We start from the raw sequence: 22,480 nt of genomic DNA, 5'->3' as shown, positions 1-22,480 counted from the left end.
CTTAATAAATGCAGTGCGTTTGGGTGGTTTCTACACTGCAGCCGCGGTAAGTGGACAGTCCGAGGGCTGGGAGCGAGGCTCCTGCTTGACACACCTGGCTTTAGGTTTTGTTTTTTTAATTTGAGCCAACATAAAAAAGGAAATATTGTGTGCTCCTGTGTGCATGCAAGAACACACAGGCATAGTTACAGATTCAGTTGTGTCCCTAGAAATGTATGTTTTTAACCCCAACTCCTGCTGCCAGCGTCGGGTGTACAGGTAAGCGAGGGAAGCGCCAGCTTGTGCTTACTTAATAGCCTGCAGTGACCAGTGTCATTCTCACCACGTCGGGGGTCCTGTTTCTAGTCATGGCCAGGCCAGCATGTCTCTTTCAGCTCCATTGCACCTGCTGATGGAATCAAGCCCCTTTTCAGGTTCACAGTACCTGACAGGTGCACCGCACCTGTCACCCAGGTAAGCACAACCTTGCAAGTCCTTACTTACTAATCTGAGGTGAGTGACTTCGCCCATCAAAGATACCGCTTTTAAGTGGGGCTGGAGCTACCTTCTTCCCAACCGCATAGGACCTTCCTACAGAGTCAAGGCCTCTTTTCAAATTGATAAACCTGGACAAGGACGGGATACCGAGGAATCGAGGTGTATACAGGCTTGTTTGTGCTCATGAACTGATCTGTCCTGAGCAGTTTTTCCTGCTCCCCACTCCAGGACATGGCGTTCTGCCATGGTGAAAACAAGCAAGCACTCACTACAGAGGACTGAGTACATGCATGCATGTCTCGCTTCTTGGGTGCTCTGCCCTGATTATGCCAGAGACGTGATTCCCTTTGGAAAAAGGGGTTTCTCTGCTAGGTTCACAGGCTGTAGTAGTGTCCTGTTAGGTTCTGTTGAGAAGGTCGTGACTCAGAGAGACTCCATGCACGACAGATTGAAGCACTGGCCGGTCCTGTGCCCAAAAGGTGCCTCTTTTCCCCATCAGCTCAGAGGACAGGGACTGTGTCTGTCTGCGTTTTACATGGTAGGTGCCCTGATGCGGTGCTGCACCGAAACCAGGTCTATAGGTTTAAAAGATGCAATTGTTACAATTCCTGGGGTCTTCTGAGTTGCTTATGAGTTACTACCTCTACCTGTCCCATCTTACAGATAGAGACACTGAGGCTCAGAGGGCTTGCCCGAGACCACAGAGAGGGGAGGTGGCAGGGCTGCTAAAATCTGAAGTTGGGGAGTCCTTTCCCAGCCCTGACTCTGGATCCATGTCACCTCTATCAGCACTACTGGGCCACTCCAGTTGTCCTTTCTCAGCCTCTAAGGCAGGGCTCTGACTCACTGCCCAGATGGCTGTCCTTGTCCACTCTGTGTCCCCTCCTGGGTCCAGGGCTCCCCCCCCCCGATCATTTTTCTGGAAATGAGGTTGTGGACATTCTGCTGGTCTGACCACCGCCCTTGTGCCCTTCAGTCACCCAGGTTTATTAGCCTCTTTAAAACTGCTTTACTGTTCTCCTTGGCTTGACCATAATCTTCGTTTTTCCTCTCATTTTCTCTGTGTTAGTGCTCATCAAACAAAGGTCACCGCAGCCTCAGAAGAAACAGGGAACAGCTCAGAGAAGGCTGGCTCCAGGCTCCAGGTTTGTCTTTTGGTCTCCACACGTGGGTGAACATGGTGGGCCTGACCCCACAGTGCCTGTGTGAGCTGAGTGGGGACTTGATCTCGAGCACGATCTCGAGTTCTGGGTCTCCATCTTGGCTGCCAGTGACAGGGTGCCGTTTTACCACTTTTCTCTTGTTCCTTTTAGTAAATGATATTTGGCACTTTTTCCCCTTTTTCTGGAAGGTTTCCATCTTTTACAGGTTACAACTTGTGTAGGATTTGTTGTTGTATTAAGTGCTATCAAAGTGCATGGCAACCACATGTCAAACCAAGCAAACACAACTCAGTCCTGCACGAGCCCCATACTTGTCGTGTCTCAGCTCGTCACTGCGGCCACTGGTCAATCTATTTTACTGGGGTCATCATTTTCTTCTTCTTCTTGACCCTCTACGTAACCAAACAGGCTACCCATCTCCAAGGACTAGCCCTTCCTGCTCACCTGGTCAGAGTCCGAGGGATAAAGTGTCACCTTTCATGCCTGTAAGGAGAGCTCAGGTTGACTTCTTCCAAGAAAGATTTGTTTGTCCTTTTGGAAGGCTGTGGTATCATCAGAAGTCTCTGCCAATGTCATAATTCAAAGGCATCAGTTCCTCTTGGGTCTTCATTATTCTTTGTCTATTTTTCACACATTTACGAGGCAATTTTCCTTAATAATAGCTTCCACCTTTCTGCTGTATTTTAATATAGAACATCTTTGTTAATTCTCAGAACAGTTTTGTTGCATAGGTGGTTTTGGTGACGTTAGGAGCCCCAAGTCAATCCTGGCTCATGCTGCCCACGAGGCAGAGCAGGACAGACCGCAGATGTAGGTCAGACTTCGTGTCGCTGTGGAGTTACTGTGAACTGGAATGGAGCCATTGGCGATGTTTGTGTGTGTGTTGGGCGGAATCCTGAGTCGCCAAACGCCAAAAACAGTCACTTAGCTGAGCTTGCTTTGCTACAACAGGGGGGAAATTATCAAGTATGTGATTTAATCAGTGAGCATGGGGTCACATGAGCAACGATGGAGGTGCCTTCGGAGAAAATCCATCTCTCAAGTCAGCTGAGATCAGAGCCCACCATAGCCTTATGACTTCCTGGTAGCAAATAACATTTCCAAAGACCCTATTTTCAGTCAAAGTCCCAGTCATAGGTGAAAAGGTTAGGACATCAATGTACTTTTAACCAAAAATCAGACTGACAGCCACTGAGTTGATCAAGACTCATCAGGACCATTTATCCTTATTCCCTAGAACAGCTGGTAAGTGTGGCCCATTGACCTTTGTTTAGGGAGCTCTGGTGGCCTACTGGTAAGGCTCTGCACTGCAATCCTGAAGGCAGGTGGTTCGAACCCTCCAGCTGCTCTGCCGGAGAAGGATGGGCAATCTCCTCCCATGCAATTATAGCTGCCTCTGCAAACCCACGGGAGGTTCAGCTGTGGGAAGGTTCTGACTCAGGGATTCACAACAACCACCTTTTGATTAAGGAGCTCTGGTGGCCTAGTGGTGAGAATCTGCGCTGCAGTTGCAAAGGCCCATGGTTCAAATTTATCAGCTCTGCAGGAGAAAGGTGGGCAACCTTATCCTGTATGATTTATCGCCTCTGAGAACCTGCCAGAGGCTCAGCTATGGGTTGGTTCCAGCTCAAGGGTCCACAGCAGCCCACCCCATAACACACTACCCACGGCCCCTTCAACCTGCCTTTTGGGAGGCACACAATTCAACCCAGAGCAGTCGTGCGGGAGACCAGGCTTCTTAGGGCTGCACATAGCTCCTCTCGTGGTTTCTGCTAAGTCTCTAGCCTAAAACCCCTTGTTCCCACTGAGGTTGTGGAGACCCCAGTCTGCTCCACTCCACTCCACCCCAAGATGTCACCTTGGAAATGAACCCCGTACCAAACTCCCTTATTGCAGGCCTGGAGTTCTCAGCCTTGTTTTTCAACCTCTCAGCCCCCTCCTCACTTGGAGGCAAGTTCAAAAGTACTGGCTTGTGCTAAGAAATAGAGAAGCTTCTGTCCCCTCCCATCCAGCCCAGTGTAAACTGTACAGTTCTCTGGGAAGTGGACTTACAGCCAGTGACTCAGGCCTCCAGGCTGTTCCATCCCCTCTCACGTGGCCTCTGTGTTTACCAAGGCAGTGGGGGAGAGAGAGGACCCATTTATACCAGCTCTTTAATCTTCTCCCTAGTTATTCACATTCCTTCCCCCATGGTCCACTGGCCAGAGCTAGTTACATGGTGCCGTTTTGGTACATAGGATTTGGCTAGGAAATCCGGGAAGGGACACTGTCTCCACTCCAAACCTTGATCTTCCCATTGGAATTGAGAAAGTCACATGTCTGAGATAAATATGTTTGATTGTACAACTTTTACCCCATATGAATGAGTTCAGAGCACCCTTTGCCACAGATATGCCCTAGTTTGTCTCCAGAAAATATTGAAGCTTAATGTTACCAAAGCAGAGACTAAAAGATGATGATGTAGACGGATTATAAAACTGCCCTAGCATTAAGGCCATGAGTGAGATGAACGAGCCACAGTTCAGTGAGCTAACCTGCGCTCACCTCTGTGTCCAGGAACAGAGGGGAACTTGGAGAAGTGTGCCTTGACGCTGGGATGTGAGCAGAGTGGAACTCTGTTACCGCTCCTTCTCCTTGGGTGAGGTGCCCCTGGAGGCTGTGAGACATCACCTGTACGTGTTTGCTTCCAGCCACTGTATGAAGCACCTGAGTATCATCATTGTCTCAACTCTTCTTGACCAATGAGAGGCCCGCAAAGGACAGGAGCCTCAGAAATATTGCAAGTGAGCTCTCCATGCAGACTCGTTCCTTCCACATTTCCCCCTAACATGACTGCCCAAGTGGGGTAACATCTTAACTAAGCTGCCCCACTTCCCCTCCCACCTGGTGTAAGTGGGACAGTGGTGACAATGAAGGCGGAGTGTACTGGGGCGGTGGGGGGGTGGGGGAAAGATGGACATTGAGGACCTGGGGATAATCCACAGCTGTAGAATCCGACTTCAGGAGGAGAGAGGAAGCAGGCAGGGGATGGGCATCTGTAGGGGTCCTCGGTGCGCCTGCCGTTTGAAACATGTTCACACAGACACGTGTGATCTCCGTGGATGGCTGTGGCTGTGTGTCAGCTTGACGGAGCCCTGATCCTCAGCAGCTTGTACTTCGACAGTTGTGTAATGATGTCATCATCTCCCAGGACGTGAACTAATAGAACGTAATCACCCCGGCGATGTGACCCGATGCGATGGAATTGCTTCCATGATGTGATCTGCTATGAACAGTCAGTCAGTTGAAAGGGGGTTTCACAGGGCGTTTGGCTTAGAGCCAAATATATATGTCTATATACCTTGGAGCAAAACTCCCTTACTTTTTCCTTGGTCTGGATCCTGCGCCTGGCTCGTTACCTGATTCCCAGCAGCCGTCACTTTGCCTGCCAATTGAGCTTGTCAGTTCCTGCAGCTGTGTCAGTCAGGAGACGCTTCTAGCCAGGTGTCTGACCTTTGGACTTGGGACTTGTAGACCTCTACAACTCCTTGAGTAACTGCCTTGAAGTAAAATTCCCTATTTCAATCCAAATGCCTGCGGTTCGAATCCTTTAGCTGGTTGGTGGAAGAAAGATGGGCTTTCTCCTGCTGTGTGGTCTACTGGCTGGCTCTGAAACCCTGCGGGAGGGTCAGCCAAGGGCTGGCTTCCACTCAGTGGTACATACACAGCAACATCCTGCAACATCCTGCACCTACATAAGCTTCACCAGCTTTGCTTCTCCAGAGAACCCAGCCTAAAATACCAACATTGGAGATAGTGTCCATCTTTTTTTTCTCATAATTGTGGTGAAAACATACACCATGTCAACATTTCTATACGTATAAATCAGGGCACATCTTCAAGATGTGCTCCTATTCTTGCTGTCCTTTTCCAAATCACTCCCCCCAAATTAACAGAAACTTACGGGGAATAAACAAATCCCCCCTTTCCCACTCCCTTTCCTCCTGGTAACCGCTAACAATCTTTCTTGTGACGTGCCGTTGAGCGAGAGAGGACACTTTGCTCACCCTCCTGTGGGTTTTCAGAGGCAGTAAATCACACAGGCGGAGATTGCCCGCCTTTCTCCCATGAGCAGCTGGTGGATTCAAACTGCATTCCTTTGGGTTGGCGGCGCAACTCCTTACCACTAGCCACCAGAGCCCCTTCGGTTTCTATGTATTTCCTTGCTTCACATAAGTGAGATCATACAGTATTTATCTTTTTTGTGACTAACTCATTTCACTCAGCTTGTTTTGATGGTTTGTCCATGTTGTGACATGTATCAAGATTAACTTTATGGCTGAGTAGTATTATATCTGTGTGTTTACGAGATCTTATTTATCTGCTCATCTGTAGATGGACATTAGGACTATTTCTGCCTTTTGGTTATTGTGAAAAGTGCTGCAATGAACATCAGCATCAATGTTTCTGTTTACATCATGTTTCTTTTTATAGAGAAAAATTAATTCCTTAAGTAATTCAGTTAAATTAAGTTTTTCTGTTTCTTGCTCCTCAAAGCAATCTAGCCAAAACCAACACAAGTTGTTTCTGCTGTGCTGTGCTGCTCAGTCGGAACTGACTCATGGCTGACCCTTCGTGGGTTTTCAGAGGCAGTAAATTTCTCAGGATTGTCCGTCTTTCTGTCCAGGGCAGCTGGAGGATTCTAGCTGCTTCTTACCACTAGCCCACCAGAGCCCCTAACAGGCAGGTGCAAGCCTGAACACTCAGAGACGCAATGTCATTGGAACATACATGTATGAAAATATGCTCAGTCTAAGTAAAACAACAGCAAACCCACTGCCATGAAGTCAAATCTACTCAGCAGCCTTCCATCAAGTTTCTGAGATGGTAACTGTAAACAGGAGGAATCTACCCATCTCTCTTTCAAGAGGCGACTAGTTTAGAACTCCTGACTTTGTGGTTAGGCACTATGCCACCAGCGCTCTTTAAGTCGCTAAATAAACTTTTGAACTCCTTACTGTCAAGTGGAACTAGCTCACAGCTGACCCTCCAGCAGGTTTTCAGAGGCTGTAAATTGCATGAGCAGAGACTGCCCATCTTTATACCTTGGGGCAGCTGGTGGACTCAAACTGCCTGCCTTTGGGTTAGCAGTGCAACTCCTTAACACTAGGCTATCAAGTGTTCTCTAAGTATTTAGTAGGAAAGTATAGTTGCTATCATTGCTATAATCTGAGTCAGGAGGTAAGGAGTAGAAATTGAGGGTATATAACATTATGTGTGTAGAGTAATAGGAATTCTTGGATACACTTGAAGGAAGAGTCATTAGTACAGGCTTTGGGGAGAACAAACAATCTGAGAAACTGGACTATGTCATGAAGAACTTGGCACCAGGTCTGAGGAAGACTCCCCATCAACCGGAAATACGCAGATAGGCACATCATTGCTTGCTGAACGGGAAGAGAACTTGAAGTACTTACTGATGAAGCTCAGAGACCGTAGACGTCATTATGGATTATACCACAACAGAAAGAAAGTAAAAACAACAATCTTCACAACTTGACCAATGCATGATGATGAGCTGAGAAAATAGTGAAACTGTCAAACATTTTGCTTAGCTGCACAATCAATACCTCAGGAAATGTTTGTTATCAGATCCCTTCAAGTCGCCCCTGACTCACAGGGACCCTGTGTACAACATACCAAAGCCTTCCCCAATCGCTCAGCTGTGCATGAGCCCCTGCCACAGCCACCGTGTCAACCCACCTCAATGAGGGTCTTCCTCTCCTTCCGTGATTCTCCACCCTTCCAAGCACGATGGCTCTTCCGAGGACTGACCCCTCCTGACAACATGTCCAAAGGGCCGGAGAAGAAGTTCACCACTCATCTTTCTAAGGAGCACTCTGGCTACACTTCTAACTCAAATTCGTTTGTTCTCTTTCAGTCCGATACTGCAATTTACAGGCATCAATTCTCCCTCAATGTTTCTTTCTCATTGTTCAGCTTTCACATGCACGTGAAGGAATTAAAAACACCCTGGGTGAAGTAAAAACACTTAATCTTTAAACTGATACACTTGCTGTTTGCACTTTTAAAGAGGTCTTTGACAGCAGATTTACCCAATTCTATATTCCTTTTGATTTCTTGATCACTGCTTCTATGTTCATTGATTGTGGATCCAACTGAAATGAAATAATTGACAGCTTTAATCCTTCTCCGTCTACCATGATGTTTTCTTTTGGTCCAGCGGTGAAGATTTTGTTTTGTTGATGTGAGGGTAATCCGTACTGAAGGTTATAGTCCTTGACCTTCAGCAGGTGTTTCAAGTCTGAACTTTCCACAAGGAGAGTTGTGTCACCTGGCAGAAGTCAGTTGATGATGAGTCTTCCTCCAGTTCTGATGCCACATTCTTCTTCAAATAGTACAGCTTCTCAAATTATTTTCTTAGCAAACAAACTGAATAGGTATCATAAAAGGAAACAACCTTGATACACACATTTTCTGATTTTAAAGTCATGGAAGTAGCAGTTAGGAGATCAAATGACATATTTTGTTGGGCATATCTGCTGTGAAATAATTCTTTAAAGTGTTAAAAAGCAAAGATGTCACCTTGAGGTCTCAGGTGAACCTGACCCAAACCTTGATATTTTCATTTGTCATATATGCTTAGAAAAACTTGACAATAGATAAGGAAAATTGGAGAAAAACTGATGCCTTTGAATTGCGGTATTCACCAAGAATACTGAATACTCCATGGGCTTCCGGAAGAACAAACAGATCTGTTTTGGAGGAAATAGAACCGGAACACTCCTTACTGTGAAGGAGGATGGTGAGACCTCTTCTCACGTGCTTTGAGCCTGCCATCAGGAAAGACAGGTCCCTGGAAAAGAACACAAAGCTTGTTCAGGTAAAATAACAAGCCAGCAACAAACAACCCCCATGGCTGTCAAGCTGATTCTCTCCATCAAACCATCAGGCAGTACGTCTTAACAACAGGGGCCAGCCTCCCCTTTACCCTTCACAATGACTGGTGGCTTCCCACAGCCAACCCTTCAGTTAGAGGCCCAACACGTAACCACCTGCACCACCAAGGCAAAGTAGCAGGGAAGGGGGAAAAGGAGGAAGATCTCCACCAAGAGGGGTTGCCATGGTGACTGCCGCACTGAGCTCACACATAGCAGTGGTTATGAGGGTGTCACAGGATCGGACAAGGTTTTATTCTTATTCCACGGGATCGGCACTGACAGTACCTACCAGCAAGAACATGGAGCCCTGTAGCACAAGAGTTAAAGTCTCCGCTGCTAACTGTGAACTTGGTGGTTTGACTCTCTCAGCCTCTCCGTGGGAGAAAGACCTGCTCCTAGAAAGAGAGCTGCCTGGAAAGTCCTGTGGGACAGTTCTGTTTTGTTATAGGTGTTTCTGTGAGCTGAAACGGTCTCAGTGGCATCTAACAATAACAATTTAGATTGCTACAAAAATGAAAAAATACAGACCCGTGAAAGGAGCCCTTGCTAGTGTAGTACATTAAGAGTTGGACAGTTAACCAAAAGGTTTGTGGTTCAGCCATCCCATGGTAGAAAGCATACTTTCAAAACTGGCAGTCTATAATTCTGCCAGTTTTGTAGAAACACTTGTACATACATACATGGGGACCCCTCTATATACACATGCAGAAGGATGTAGAAAGATGTCTGCTCAGAACAGTGGCAAAACAAACCAAAAAAACTCACCTGAAAACTATTTGAGTTCCTAATGAAATGGGCTTGGGTGAATAAATCATGATGTAGTCGAAGCACAGACAAACTATGTAGCTGTGAACCAAGTGAGCTCCACAGCTCTGTGAGCCACTCGGCTGAATCACATTCCCCAGCGTGATATTTTTCAGTCTTCGCCCCTGGTACCTGCGAGAGCCACCTTGTTGGGAAGTAGGGCCTTTAAAGCTGTCAACAGCTAACAGAAGGCCAGACAAGAATGAGATGGGTCCTTATCCCAGCTGAGCAGTGTCTTTATAAATGAGGAGAGAAACAGAGTGGAAAAACGTGTGTGAAGAAGGGGGTTGTGTTTGGAGCTGTGCTGCACATATCAGGCAGAGAACGCCTGGGGCTACCAGAGCCCAGAGGATCAAGAAAGAGTCCTCCCTAGAGTCTGAGGAGAGAGTGCAGCTCTGCTGCTGCCTTGATTTCGACTTCTGGCCTCCAGAAGTGAGAGAATAGAAAATGCTGTTGCTTTAAGTCACCCATTTGTTACAGCAGCCCTAGGAAAGGAATACATAAGAACCCAAACTAAACCCAGAGCCAGCAAGTCAAGTCCTCCTCAGAGTGACTCTCTAGGACTGAGAAGAACTACTACAGAGAGTTTGCAAAGCTGTGATCTTTATGGAAACAGGCTGCCTCAGCTGTCTCCGATGGAACAACTGGTAGGTTTGAACCTCTGACCTTATGGTTAGCAGCTGAATGCCTAAACCACAGTGCCACTGGGATTCTTCCAATACATAAAAGTTCTGTGAAAAAATGAAGTTATAACACAATGCAAAGAGCATAACTGAACTTCCATAGAACATTATACTTGAATGCATATATGTGAGCACATATGCAAGGTGTTTATGTAAATAATGTGTTTTATACAGTTTGTGCAAATCTGCATTAGTCTCCTCTGCACACGTTATGTGTTATATGCATCATTTACATGGGCATATTGTATGCACATACCTGCACAGGTTGGGGGCGGTGTATGTGTGTGTGTACAGATTCATAGACAAAAGAGCATAAAGAAAAGACTAGATTTTTAGCAGTGGTTGCTGCTGTGGAAGAGAAATGGGGAAGTGTAAATGAAGAGGGAACTTAAGGCTGTTATTCTAGGTTCTGTGTGCTTGAAATTATTTTCACAGTGCACCTCTGCATTGTGTGCCTTTTAAAAAACATAGAAGACTCTCCTGACGTGCAATGCCAATTACAAAAGAAATGTGTTAAGGCAGGGGGAATTCAAGTAGTCAGGAAAATATCTTGGTTATCTAGTGCTGCTATAACTAAAGTGTATAAATGATGGCTTTACCAAACAGAAGTCTGAACTCAGGATGCTGGCTATAGGAAAATCAATATCTCTCTCTCTCTCTCTCTCTCTCTCTCTCTCTCTCTCTCTCTCTCTCTCTCTCTCTATTTAAGCTATGGGAGAAAGTCCTTGTCTCCTTTCAGCATTAGTGGGTCCAGCATTCCTCAGAGATAGATGTGGCTCAGCGTTAATCTTCTTCTGAGTCTAGGATGTTCTCAGCACAGGGACTCTCTGCTCCTGAATCCTCTTTCTTGGTGTTACTGAGGTTCCTCCTCCTCTTCTTGCTTCCCTCTCCTTTTATCCATCTAATGTCCTTTTTAGTCTATAAAAGAGAGTTCTGTTGGAGTAGGCCATAGGGTATTGTATTGCTAACCCAAAGGTTGTGTCTCTTTGATGGTTCAAGTCCACCAGTGGCTCCAAGAGAGAAAGATGGACAACCTCCTCCATATGGTTTAGATCCTTAGAAACCCGATGGAGGCTCAGCTGTGAGCAGGTTCCAACTTGACCCAGGAATGTGGCTGTGACCTGAGGAAGGCTGTTGCATCCCCGGTTCCCTTAGAGCTAACTGGATGATCATATCAGATCACATCCTGGGGGTTCAGATCACATCATTCCATTCCTGCCAAACTGCAGAGAACCATGATCCAGCCAAGCTGGCATACGTTTGGGGGACACAATTCCGTGCATGCTGTCAGACCCCCTGCTCCCTTAGGTCAAGCTCACTCCACTTAACCCTGAGCTCCCCAACCTCTGAAGAAGCTGCAGCAACTCAAAGCTTGGGAGCAAGGTGAGTGGGACTGAAGACAGAAAGCTGTTTTCAGGGACCTGCTGGCCTCAGCAGCCTGGCAGCCCCCGATGTTGCCCCTGTGTGAGTCAGAGTCACGTCCCCTTCCCACTTGTACCTACTTGGTATCTTGATCAGAGCTCTGGACCCAACCCAGAGCCAGCTGCCCCCAGAGACCAGAAACATTGAGCAGCCTCAGCCACAAGCCAGAGCCATGTCCCTGAAGGATTACTGCCTCTCTGGACATGACCTCCTTTTCTGGCTCAGAAATAACCAGTGGCCAGTGCTGCTGAGTGAATTCCAGCCCATGGCAACCTTAGGTGTGTCAGAGTAGAAATTTTTTATTGTTGTTGAAAATCTCCACAAAAATCTTACTGTCATTGAGTAGGGACCAACTCATAGCTGACTGTCCTACAGGTTTTTAAGTTTGTAAGTTGTACTGAATTACCTATGGACTTCCAAAAGAGTGAACAGATATGCCTTGAAAAAGGAACAGCCAGAGAGCTCCTTGGAGGCAAAGAGAGTGAAGCTTCATCTCGCATGCTTTGGACATGTTTCCAGGAAAGGCTATTCCTTGGGAAAGGACATCATGCTTAGAAAGGTGGAGGGTCAGCAAAAGAGAGAAAGACCTCCAACAGGATGGATTGACATGGTGACTGCACAGTGGGCTCAAGTGTATCAGAGATGGTGAGGCTGGCACAGGATAGGACAGGATTCAGATCTGTTGTTCATAGGGTCGTTATGAGTTGTACTTGACTTGATGGCACCTAACAACTCCAGCAGAGGCCCTGGTATATTTAAACCAGCAGAGAGGCACAGCCTGTGGGTTACAGTGGACTGGGCCACCAGAACAATTTCTACACATGCAATGTAATGCTGTACATTACATTCTTCATGATATGTAACCGTTCTTCTTTCTGTTTCTAGGTTGTTTCTCCTCCTCAGCTTCTTATTTGACCTTTTGAGTTGCTATTGTCAGTTTGATCTCAAACCAAAGCTACTGTGATTTTGACTTGCAGTGAGCCTTATACCAAAGCATAGCACTGCCCTGTGGGGTTTCCAAGGCTGTAAATTCTTAAGGAAGTACACCGCTCCATCTTTTCCCCACATGGCAGCTTCTGCATTCAAATTGCCAACCTTTTGTTTAATAGGCAAATGTTTAACCCACTGTGCAACTAGGACTTCTTGATCCATATAGATAGTTCTTTAAAAGGGCACAATGCTCAAAGCAGACATTTTCTAATTAAGTTAAAATTTGGTTTAGAGTCTTGAGGGGATAGTTCGAGTTTAAGGTTTAACTAGTTTTTAGGTCAATAGCAGAGGTTTTACCCAGCCTCAATGGATCCAAAAGTCTGGATTCCATGAGAATTTAGAATTCTGTTCCTCATTTCCCTCCCCTTTGGTCAGGCTTCTTCTATAGAATCTTTGATCAAAATGTTCATTAATGCTCTTACTTAGAACCAAATACCCTAAGGAAATTCGTTGCCTCCAGATAAAACAGACACTTGGCATAGCATAGTCCATAAAAGCAATGAGCGGACTACATGTACTTTGATGAGTATCGATTGGGGTCTTAAAAGCTTACAAGTGGCCATTTAAGGTGCAGTGTTTGGTTTCTCACTGTCTGGAAAAGACAAGCTCAAAGAAAATCAAGACAGATAGAAATAATTAGTCCAGAGGTCTAATGAACAACATGAATTTAAACAGTCCTGCCTCTAACCCTGTCCTGAGACCAGAATATGATGCCTGGCTTCCACTGCTGATTGTTCTAGAAGGGATCACAGAAGAAGGTCCTTGGCAGAGTAAGAGAAAAAATGTGGGACAAAAATAAAAATTTATGGGGGGGGGAGATGAGTAAAGGAAAGGGGAAAGATTCAGTGTGGAAAACAATGTTTATGAACTTTGTATGTAAACCAGTATAAAAATTTTTTAAAACCCAAAATATAAAATTTTAAAATGCCAAAGTTATAGGTCTGATAGAAACTGGTGGAACCTCCTAGACTGGCCCTCAGTAGCCATTAAACTTGCAACTCAACTCATTCCCCACGGCTCCACTTTCAGCTGGGTAATGGATGAGTTACGGTGAGCAAGAACCCAGGAGAGTTCTGACTTCCCAGGCGGAGATGTTTGGTCTCCAGGCACTCTCTCATTCTTCGGGTCTCATGACAAAGGAGGCAGCTGTCCATGGAGGTCTTGATGCTCCATCCACTTTCAGAGGCCCTCGGCTCTCCTCGCCATTTACTCCTTTGTCTCACAGGATTGAGGCGACACTGTGGAGCGTTTTAGTGGAAGAGAAACTGAATTCATCAGGTGTCATAAAAACAAAACAAACAAAAACCCAAACTGTTGGCCATCACGTTGATTCAAATTCATGTCGACCCACGTGTTCCAGGTAAAAGTGTGCTCCTCAGGGTGTTACTGGGAGCCGTCTTCACAGAACTAGATTGCTGGACCCTTCTCCCACACACGTCTGCATGAGTTTGAACCATCAGCCTCTTGCTTGGTAGCTGTGTCTGGACTGGTAGCAACACCCAGCAAGCTAGGAGGTACCTTAATCTCCACCTGAATCAAGGATCTCTAACCAAAAGTTCCCCAGCGGGCTCTTGATGCTTGGGAAAACAGGGCATTAGTGAAAGAGGAAGACGCTGAGTGAGGTGAATGGACGCAATGACTAATCATGAACTAAACCCAGCAGTGGTTGCGATGGTGGTGCAGCGCAGGGCAGGGCTCTGTTCTGTGGCACACTGGGTGGCCATGTGCCAGAGCCACCTCAGTGGAACCAACAACAGACACCAAGGAAGGACTCCTAGTGGGACAGTGGTTAAGCACTTGGTTGTTAGCCTAAAGACTGGTGGTTGAACCCACCAGCTACACTATAGAAGAAAGAGGTGGCAGTCTGCTTCGGTAATGGTGTCTAAAGCCTTGGAGACAAGGACGGAGCCCACTCTGATGCCCGGCAATGCTTGGGCACTGGAGAGTCTCCAAGGCTGTGAGATGAAGGGCAGCAGACCAACCCATCTTTCTCCTGTGGAGAAAATGTTTATTATTTGTCCAACACTTAACCTCCTGTGCCACCAGAGCTCCTCTAATTGAGAGTTAATTGTTTGTACCAACTAGGAATCTAAGAAGCGAGCCCAGTAGTCACGGAGGGGACATGCGACCAGGACCTGTGGACTGTTATGCAGCTTGTACCCTGCACAGGGGGATCCGCCCCCAGGCCCAGCAGGAGCTGAGAGTCGGTTTGGCCTCCCCTCATTAAGCCCTGTGCTCAAGCATGAAGTGGTGTCTGCCTACAGGGAGGAAAGGAGCCTTCTCCCTATAGAAGTCTCTGTCTGCTTCCAAACTGGGCCCACTCGGAGCCATGCCAGCCCAGAAGGCCACCTTGTCCTGATGCTCATAACAAGACCGTCTGCACCCAGCCACGGCCCTGGGTGACTTAGTCCTGGGGGAGGAAAACAGGAGCCTGGAGCAGAAGGCGGAGCGAGGGGAGCAGAGGAGCTAAGAATTTAGTAGTGTTTGTGAATATCTGCTCAGTACCCAGGCACCTTGCACCTCTGTCCCTGCCACCTGCCCGCCACTCCACTGCCGTGTACAGACTCATTCTCTAACCCATTTTGGCATCTGAATCTGTTCTGGACCCAAAGATGGTGTACCCCAAATTCAGAGAAGACAAAGCGATGTCACCTTGTTGTGGTTATTTGATGCCATCAGATAAATTCCAACTCACGCTAACCCCACACAACAGCATGGAACTAATAGCCCAAAAGTGTTCTCAGCTGTAATTTCTACAGAGGAGCCCTGGTGGCACGGTGGTTATAGAATCTGGCTGCCAACCAGAAAGTCAGTGGTTTGAATCCATCAGCTGCTTCCTGAGAGAAGCAAGAGCCTACTCCCCTCCTGACCCAGCCTCTGGACCTTTGAGGCAGCTCGAGGCTGTCCTACAAGGCCTCTAGGACTCAGAACCCACGCAGCAGTGGACCTGGGGTTTTTATTGTTTGTTTGTTTGTTTGTGTTTTTTTTAAAACTTTAAGGAAACAGATGGCTAGATCTTTTTGCCCATAGATTCTTTGGGTAGATTTGAATTGCTGACCTTCCATTGAACTGCTGAGCATTTAACCATAAACTCACAAAAGGCAAACATCTCAACTCCTGGTGCATCTTGGCACCAGGCATAGATGACAGTGGAGATTCAGACTTTCCTAAAGTCGACCCAGGAGGAATCAGAACAAAGATGCCACTTCTTTCAAGATGTCACAAATGTTCATCAGGGGTTCAAGTCTGCCTTCTCCCAAGACAATGAGGTCGGAGAGCTCCAAGTCCCCAAGGGTCTGTTGCGTAAAACAAATCATGTTTCCTAATTTCCCTTTATGGAGTTGGGCTATTTTGAAGAATGCTTGATGCTCTAGAAATAAAGCCAGTATCTCACACCAGGCAGAGAGGCCACCCCACCAAATGACCAACGCAAAAGCTATTTATACAGTGCCAGAAAGTGTGGGCAGGAGGCGCAAAGCCGGCATTCAGGAGTCATTTAGCACCTTGTCTGCTCCAAGGACATATGCTATGTGTCTGGAATTGTGACACCTTCAACACCATATGTGCAAGCTGAATGTGGCCGGGGAGATCTGGGCACCTCCTGGCACTCTGGGAGTTCCATGTGTCGGCGATGTTCACACCTTCTGTCTGTGTGAACGCACTGTGTGTCTAGACTCTCGGAGTTGGTGGTAATACGTGGGCATCTGTCATGGGGTCTGCATCTTGGCATCAAGCACAGATGATAAAGGGTGGAGGAGACTCTGGGCTGGGAAGCAGGTGACCTGGGTTGTTTCTACTACTCTTAGCTTTGCCCAATGAGGTCACTGGGATTATGGGGCCTGAGGTGCAGGGCTGGGGTCCAGGAAAGGACATCCACTATTAGTAAGTGGTAGCTCTCCATCTATGAGGGATTTAAAGGTAACTGGTTATGTTTCAAAGTTACTGGCCAGTTTGGGTATCTTTGGATGGTGCACACCATTAATGCACTCGGCAGCTAACTAGAAGGTTAACCGTTCTGTTCTACCCAAAGCATCTTGGAAGAAAGTCATAGCAATTTGTTTCAGAAAAATCAGCAATTGGAAACTCCTGCAGCACAGCTGTTCTCTAGCACAGATGGGGATGTCTTGAGCTTTAATCACTAGAAGGCAACAAAAAGATTGTTTTCATTGTTGTTCAGTATCAGAGACATTCTTGGGTAATGCAAACTGTTAACGCTCTTGCTGCCAATGATAGGTAAGAGGTTCAAGTCTTCCCAAAAGTGCAGTGGAAGAAAAGCCTGGCAATCAGTTGGCAAAGTCAGTCAGCCACCGAAAACCTGTGAGATAAGCTCACCTCACTGGGAATAACCTTGAGAGTTTATTTTGAATGCACAGCCAGATGACCCGAGGTAGCAAGACAGTGAGAGAGCCCAGGTGGGGCAGTAAGGAGGCCAAGTCCACACAACAGAGGCCTGGCTTCAGGGAAAGAAGCGGGGAGGGCAGGATCACCACTGGCCTTTGATTCCTTGTCCCCACAGTGCCCAGATGTACAAAGAAACTCCAGGACCCTTCTCTGGAGGCCCTGTGAGGCCAGATCCCAATCTATTTAGTCTCTTCACAAATGCTTATCTAGCACCACTAGGAGTTATTCAGACAGGAGTCAGCTGGAGCTCTGAACACCAATCTTCGTGCAGCTGAGGGTCCAGTGCATGTCGTCACACAGAGCAAGACGTCCCTGTGCAGAAGGTCAGGGTCCCTCCCTGGTGGCACAGTGGCTGAGCACTCAGCCGCTAACTGAAAGGTTGGCAGTTCGAACTCCCAGCTGCTCCACAGGAGAAAAACTGCATTCTGCTTCCATAAAGATCGGCAGGCCTTCAGGACAGGCCTACAAGGTCCTGTGAGTCAGAGCTGACACCACAGGAGCGTTCTGGTTTTGTTTTTAAATGTGGGACACTGGAGCCCCTTAGTCATGCAAAGGGCAAGCACACTTGGTAGTTAATGGGAAGGTTGTGAGTTTGAGTTCACCTGGAGGGAGCTCAGAAAAACGGCCTCGCACACCACATTCTCAAATCCAGCCTTGGAAGCTCTAGGGAGCGTAGGCCTCTAACACTTGTGGGTGCATAGTAGGGGTGCTTTGTTTCCTTTTGCATTTTGGCTGTGGCACAAGCCCCCTCCAAGACCAGCAAAGGCCAGATTCTACCCTGAGACGTCTCTCCTGTCCCCTGTGTATGTGAAAGGACCAGGGTCCCATTTTCCTGTGCTATAGAAGCAACAATAAAGAAACCAAACAGACAATCGGAGAAGCCGGAGACCGGGCTACAGGAAGAGCGCCGCGGCATCAGAACTGAAGGAAGGCTCATTAGCAAGCTGTGATGTGCAGATGACACAACCTCACTTGCTGAAAGGAGAAGAGGACTTGAAGCACTGATTGAAGAAGATCAAAGATGACAACCTTCCTGCAAAAACAGTGGGGACAGCATGGGGGCATCTCTCTGACCTCCATGGCTCCATAAGGAGGAACAGTCTCCTTCCACATTAACCATTAACAGTACTGAATCGTTCATACATGCTGCCATGCTCCTGCACCACTTCCACCAGTTCCACCACCCTCCGTCCGTCCCAGAGCTCTCACTGCTCGACTGCTAGGTCTCCTAACCCAACCCAACAGCCGCACAGCACTCACAGACCATAATAATGATTGTGGGGTTTATTAGAGGAGTTGTTATCATTGTCATCAAGTCGACTACAACTCAGAGTAACCCCGTGAACAACGGCTCTGAGCTTCTTCCTGATCCTGAGCCGACCTCACTGTCTCTGAAACACCCAGCCCTTTGGCCATGTTGCTGACTCAATCCATCTCGTCCAGGGTCTTCCTTTCCAGCACGATGTTCTTCTCCAAGGACTGGTCCCTCCTGGCAACATGCCCAAAGTGTGTCAGACAGTTTCAGAATCCTTGTCTCCGAGGAGCAACTTGGTTTCACCCTCCCCAGAACAAACCGGTGTGTTCTCATGACAGTCCATAGTACGTTCAGTACTCTTCTCCAGCACCACAACTCAAAAGTATCAATAATTCTTCTGCCATCCTTTTTCATGCATCTGAGAGCTGGACAGTGAATAAGGATGATATTTGGGGAGTCACAGGTCACAGTCCAGGTTGATGACAGCCAGGACCACTTCGCAGGCATGCTTGCCGCCTCTGACCTTCAGACTCTCAGCTCTAGGCCTGTGTTGCACAGCCTCATTAGTCCTGCCAATTACTGCAGATACTTGAAATGAACAAGTGTGAAGCAAGAAAACTGCGAGTCTAGGCTGAGGCTCCAAAAATCCCTAGCCGTGACCTCTCAGCAAAAGGAACGGTCCACCCAAGACGAGAAGGCAGGGAGAGGCGAGGAAGTCGGTGAGGGAACCAAATCCCACAGAATGAGATAACAGGAATGCTGACACTGTGGAACTGTAACCAAGGCCACAGAACATCTGCACAAAGAGTGTTAGAGGGAGCCCAGTTTGTTATCTAAACCTACAATACAACATAATATTAAAATTTGTGTCTACGGGTCGTCCTGATTCAAAATCATAAAAATGATCACACTTCTCAGTCTGACAGAACCTGGAACTCCCAAGACTGTGGTCCTTAGACATCCTTCCAGCCTGCAACCAAACTGTAAAAGCAGCAAGGGCCACGTGGGGAGAGCCATAGCTGACCTTTTCAACATCACAAAGCAGAACTGTCCCCATCAACAACATGAAACCAGTTCCCATGAGGTCAGACGTGTCTCCCATGCTCCCTCACCTCTTTCTATTCATCCCGCATCAATCTTACTGCTTTGCTGGGTCCAATATCCTATGTGACAGCTCACAGACCACACAGAAACATATTGGGGAAGTCAAAGGTTATGACCAGGTTAACCCTCAAAATGCACTCACAGGTGCTTCGGCCTCGAGCCTCAGTCCTGCCAATTATGGCTCTTCCCCACCCCCACCCCCAGCCCTCCAGTAAGCCTGGGCCAAGGCTCTTAGCTCTGGTTCCCTGAGAGGTAGCTCTGCCTCATGTCAGGTGGCAGGTCCTCTGCTTTGGCCACTGTTGCTGTAAGTGGCTGGCACCACAAGCTTTGGTCATGAGGCAACACTGAATGCCTTCTCCTCCTTTGCTGGCTGTGAGACTCCAGTCCGGCTGCTGCATTCCATTTAATGAGGAGTCTGGCCAATCGCCGTGTAGATAGGCTAACATACCTATGCACATGCTGCTGCCTATCCACATGGCAAAGTCAGTCAGATGGCTAAAGAAGACATTTTGAACAAAAAAAAACTTTTATCTACAAGTAATTTTGTTGAAATTGAACAAGTAACACAGCAGCCTTCCTAGGCTGGACACTACCACCCTTAGCCTTTCGTCTCTCCTCTAGAAGCACGCAGCTTGCACAGCAAGGACTTAAAGAGACAGGAAGGAAAGCCGTCTCTACAGAGATTAGGTTCGGCTCCAACACCATGGGTATTTACAAAGCTTCACATTTCTAAATCATCTTACTGTAGTTCCCACCTTTTTGTCCCTACTTAGGGCACAAAAGGCAGGGGCTCCAGACCTTTCCCTGTACTGGCCCTTGTCACAGGGTAGTGGATGGTCACCTCCCAAGGTGAAGCGTAGGCTGGAACAAAGGCATGGGGATCAGACAAAGTAGGCGGGTCGGAGTAACTCCCTGCAGGCACAGGCGGCCAAGTTCCTTCTCGACTCTGGCCTGGACTCACTTAACTGGGGACCAATGCATCACCTCTCTGCAGTGGGGAGAGGTCAGCCCAGCTGTGGGCGAAAGGAGAACCTTCCACATGAAGCCCCTTCACTCCAAGTGCAGGCAAATTGTTCATTCGTTTGGGGGTGGGAATGGATAGACAGGGGGGAAGGAAGCATCAGGCTGGTGCTGCCCCCAGCCTCTGACCAGCACAGGAGGAATCGAGGTAGCAAGTGGCTGAAATGCTCCAACAGGGGGATAAGGAAGTGATGGAAAGGACGTCCCGCTTGGCTACTGCTCAGAGCACAGGAGCTGGAGGAAGGTGGACCTTGCTGGTAAAGCACTGTAGCCTCTATCAGGGCTGGGCAGGCAGCAAGGGCACAGGAACCAGGCATTCCTGACCAAGGTGGTCCTGTCATGCTTCTTGTCCACCTACAGTCTGACCAGCACTGCAGCACTGGCCTGCTCACGGCTGAAGGTTTCAGGCCAACAGAGTTGACTCTAAGAGGAAACCACACCTGGGGTAGGGGCACCCCCCCCCTTCCCCAGGCTCACAAAGGACCGCAGGACCATCCACACGGGTGCAGGGAATCTCCAGCTTCACGGTACCCTGAGGAATCAAGATCTTGTGCACCAGCCTCAGTTTGGCCCACTTTTGTTCATTCTTGGCAACAACTGAGCCAGATTCCTGTCTTTGTCATAGAACATGGAGCATGAAGACAAAAGGGGGCTTGGCCAACCTGCTGCTGCACCAGAGCTTGCCCAGCTCCCGCCCCTCTGGATACCCCTGCGCTGAAGTAAAGGCCCACGGTCGCTGAGATGTAGGTCCACTGACACCCATGTCAGGCCCACCAGCTCATGGCAGGCCCCCAGGCCACTTCGCTCTCACAGAGCACCCCCATGCCCTGCCTCTGAACAAAAAAACTCTTACCACCACACATATCCACTCCCGGGGTCACCCTGCAATCAGACTGTACCCCCAACCATGTTGTTGTTGTTGTTGTTGATTGCCTTGGAGTTGAGCACGACTCATAGCAACCCTATGAACAGAAGGCCTGAAGCCCCTCTACAACTATCGACATTTATCAAAGTTCATAGAGTTTCCAGAGGCGTGTGGTTTAGGAAGTAGATGCCACTCCTGCTTCCAAATCCCCACTCATAAAGGGGACAAAACACCCCGGTAGAACATGCTCCTCAGAGCAGCCAACATCAGGATACCACAAGGGCAGCATTTGCCCAAAACAAAGCTCAGAAGGCAAGAAGAATGAATGGAAAAGGGCAACCCAGGGAGGGAGTGGGGAAAGTGCTGTTAAAGGTGGGGGATGGCACCTACAGTCATGAAACAGCATGTGTGTAAACTGCTGAGTGGAAACAAACGTGCTCTGTAAAAACCTAAACCACGTATTAACAATGAGATGAGACGAATGGCTTCAAGGCAGCTAGGTCACTCCCAGGGGCAGCCAAGGTCCCTGATGCTCTCGGTAAAACCTCTCACTCCCTTTCCATCTTCTATGACTGGGGCTGAGGGATTCAGCTGTGGGTCCACTTCTTCTCCAAGAAAAGGCAGGAAGGAGGCATTGTGGGTTGAATTGTGAAAAATAAGTATCACTCAGCTAGGTCTCCATTCTCAGGATTATGTGATAAACGTGCACTTTGTGACTTGATGTCATCACTCCACATCCTCACCTCTATACAGGATTCCATTGTATCTTGAGCCTGTTTTTATAATCATGGGTTAAGTAAAGGTTTATGGCAGAAATTGGTTATCCATTCAAGCGCTCACCCATATTTTGTTTTATGTTGTCAATGATAATACCCACATTGTAGCCCACTCTTCCTGCTTGTACACCTCTCCCCACGTCTTCTTTCTTTAGTGGCCTTGTGTTGATCATGCATGTTAGAGTATGTATGTGTACACAAAAACGTACATTACTGTGTATTTCCTGTCCCCCTCACCCTTCTTAATATTGACTGTATCTCTTCTGAGATTTCACAGAGTTTTATTTAGCAAGTGAGCAGGGATTGGAGGGATCTCACATCATCAAGAAAGAAGAGCCAGTACTGGAGCTTGTTCTTTGGACCCAGGTTCCTGTACTGGGGACCTTCCAGGTCCAGGAGAACCCAAGAGACATGAGGACCTCTGAAAAGAGACAGGGACTGAGTGTAGACCTGACAAACAAAAAAGAAGCCTTTGGACTTCTTAGCCTTTTAAAGTTGAAAAAATTAATCTCTGATAATGCCAACTCATTGTAGTATTTCTGTTACAGCCATACTAGAGAAGAGGGGAAATACACTGTG

Source organism: Elephantulus edwardii, unplaced genomic scaffold, assembly GCF_000299155.1.
Source record: "Elephantulus edwardii isolate Elephantulus edwardi_28Jun2011 unplaced genomic scaffold, EleEdw1.0 scaffold00080, whole genome shotgun sequence".
Taxonomy (NCBI): Eukaryota; Metazoa; Chordata; class Mammalia; order Macroscelidea; family Macroscelididae; genus Elephantulus; species Elephantulus edwardii.
The sequence above is the reverse complement of the archived record's forward strand: the minus strand, read 5'-3'. Positions refer to the sequence as shown.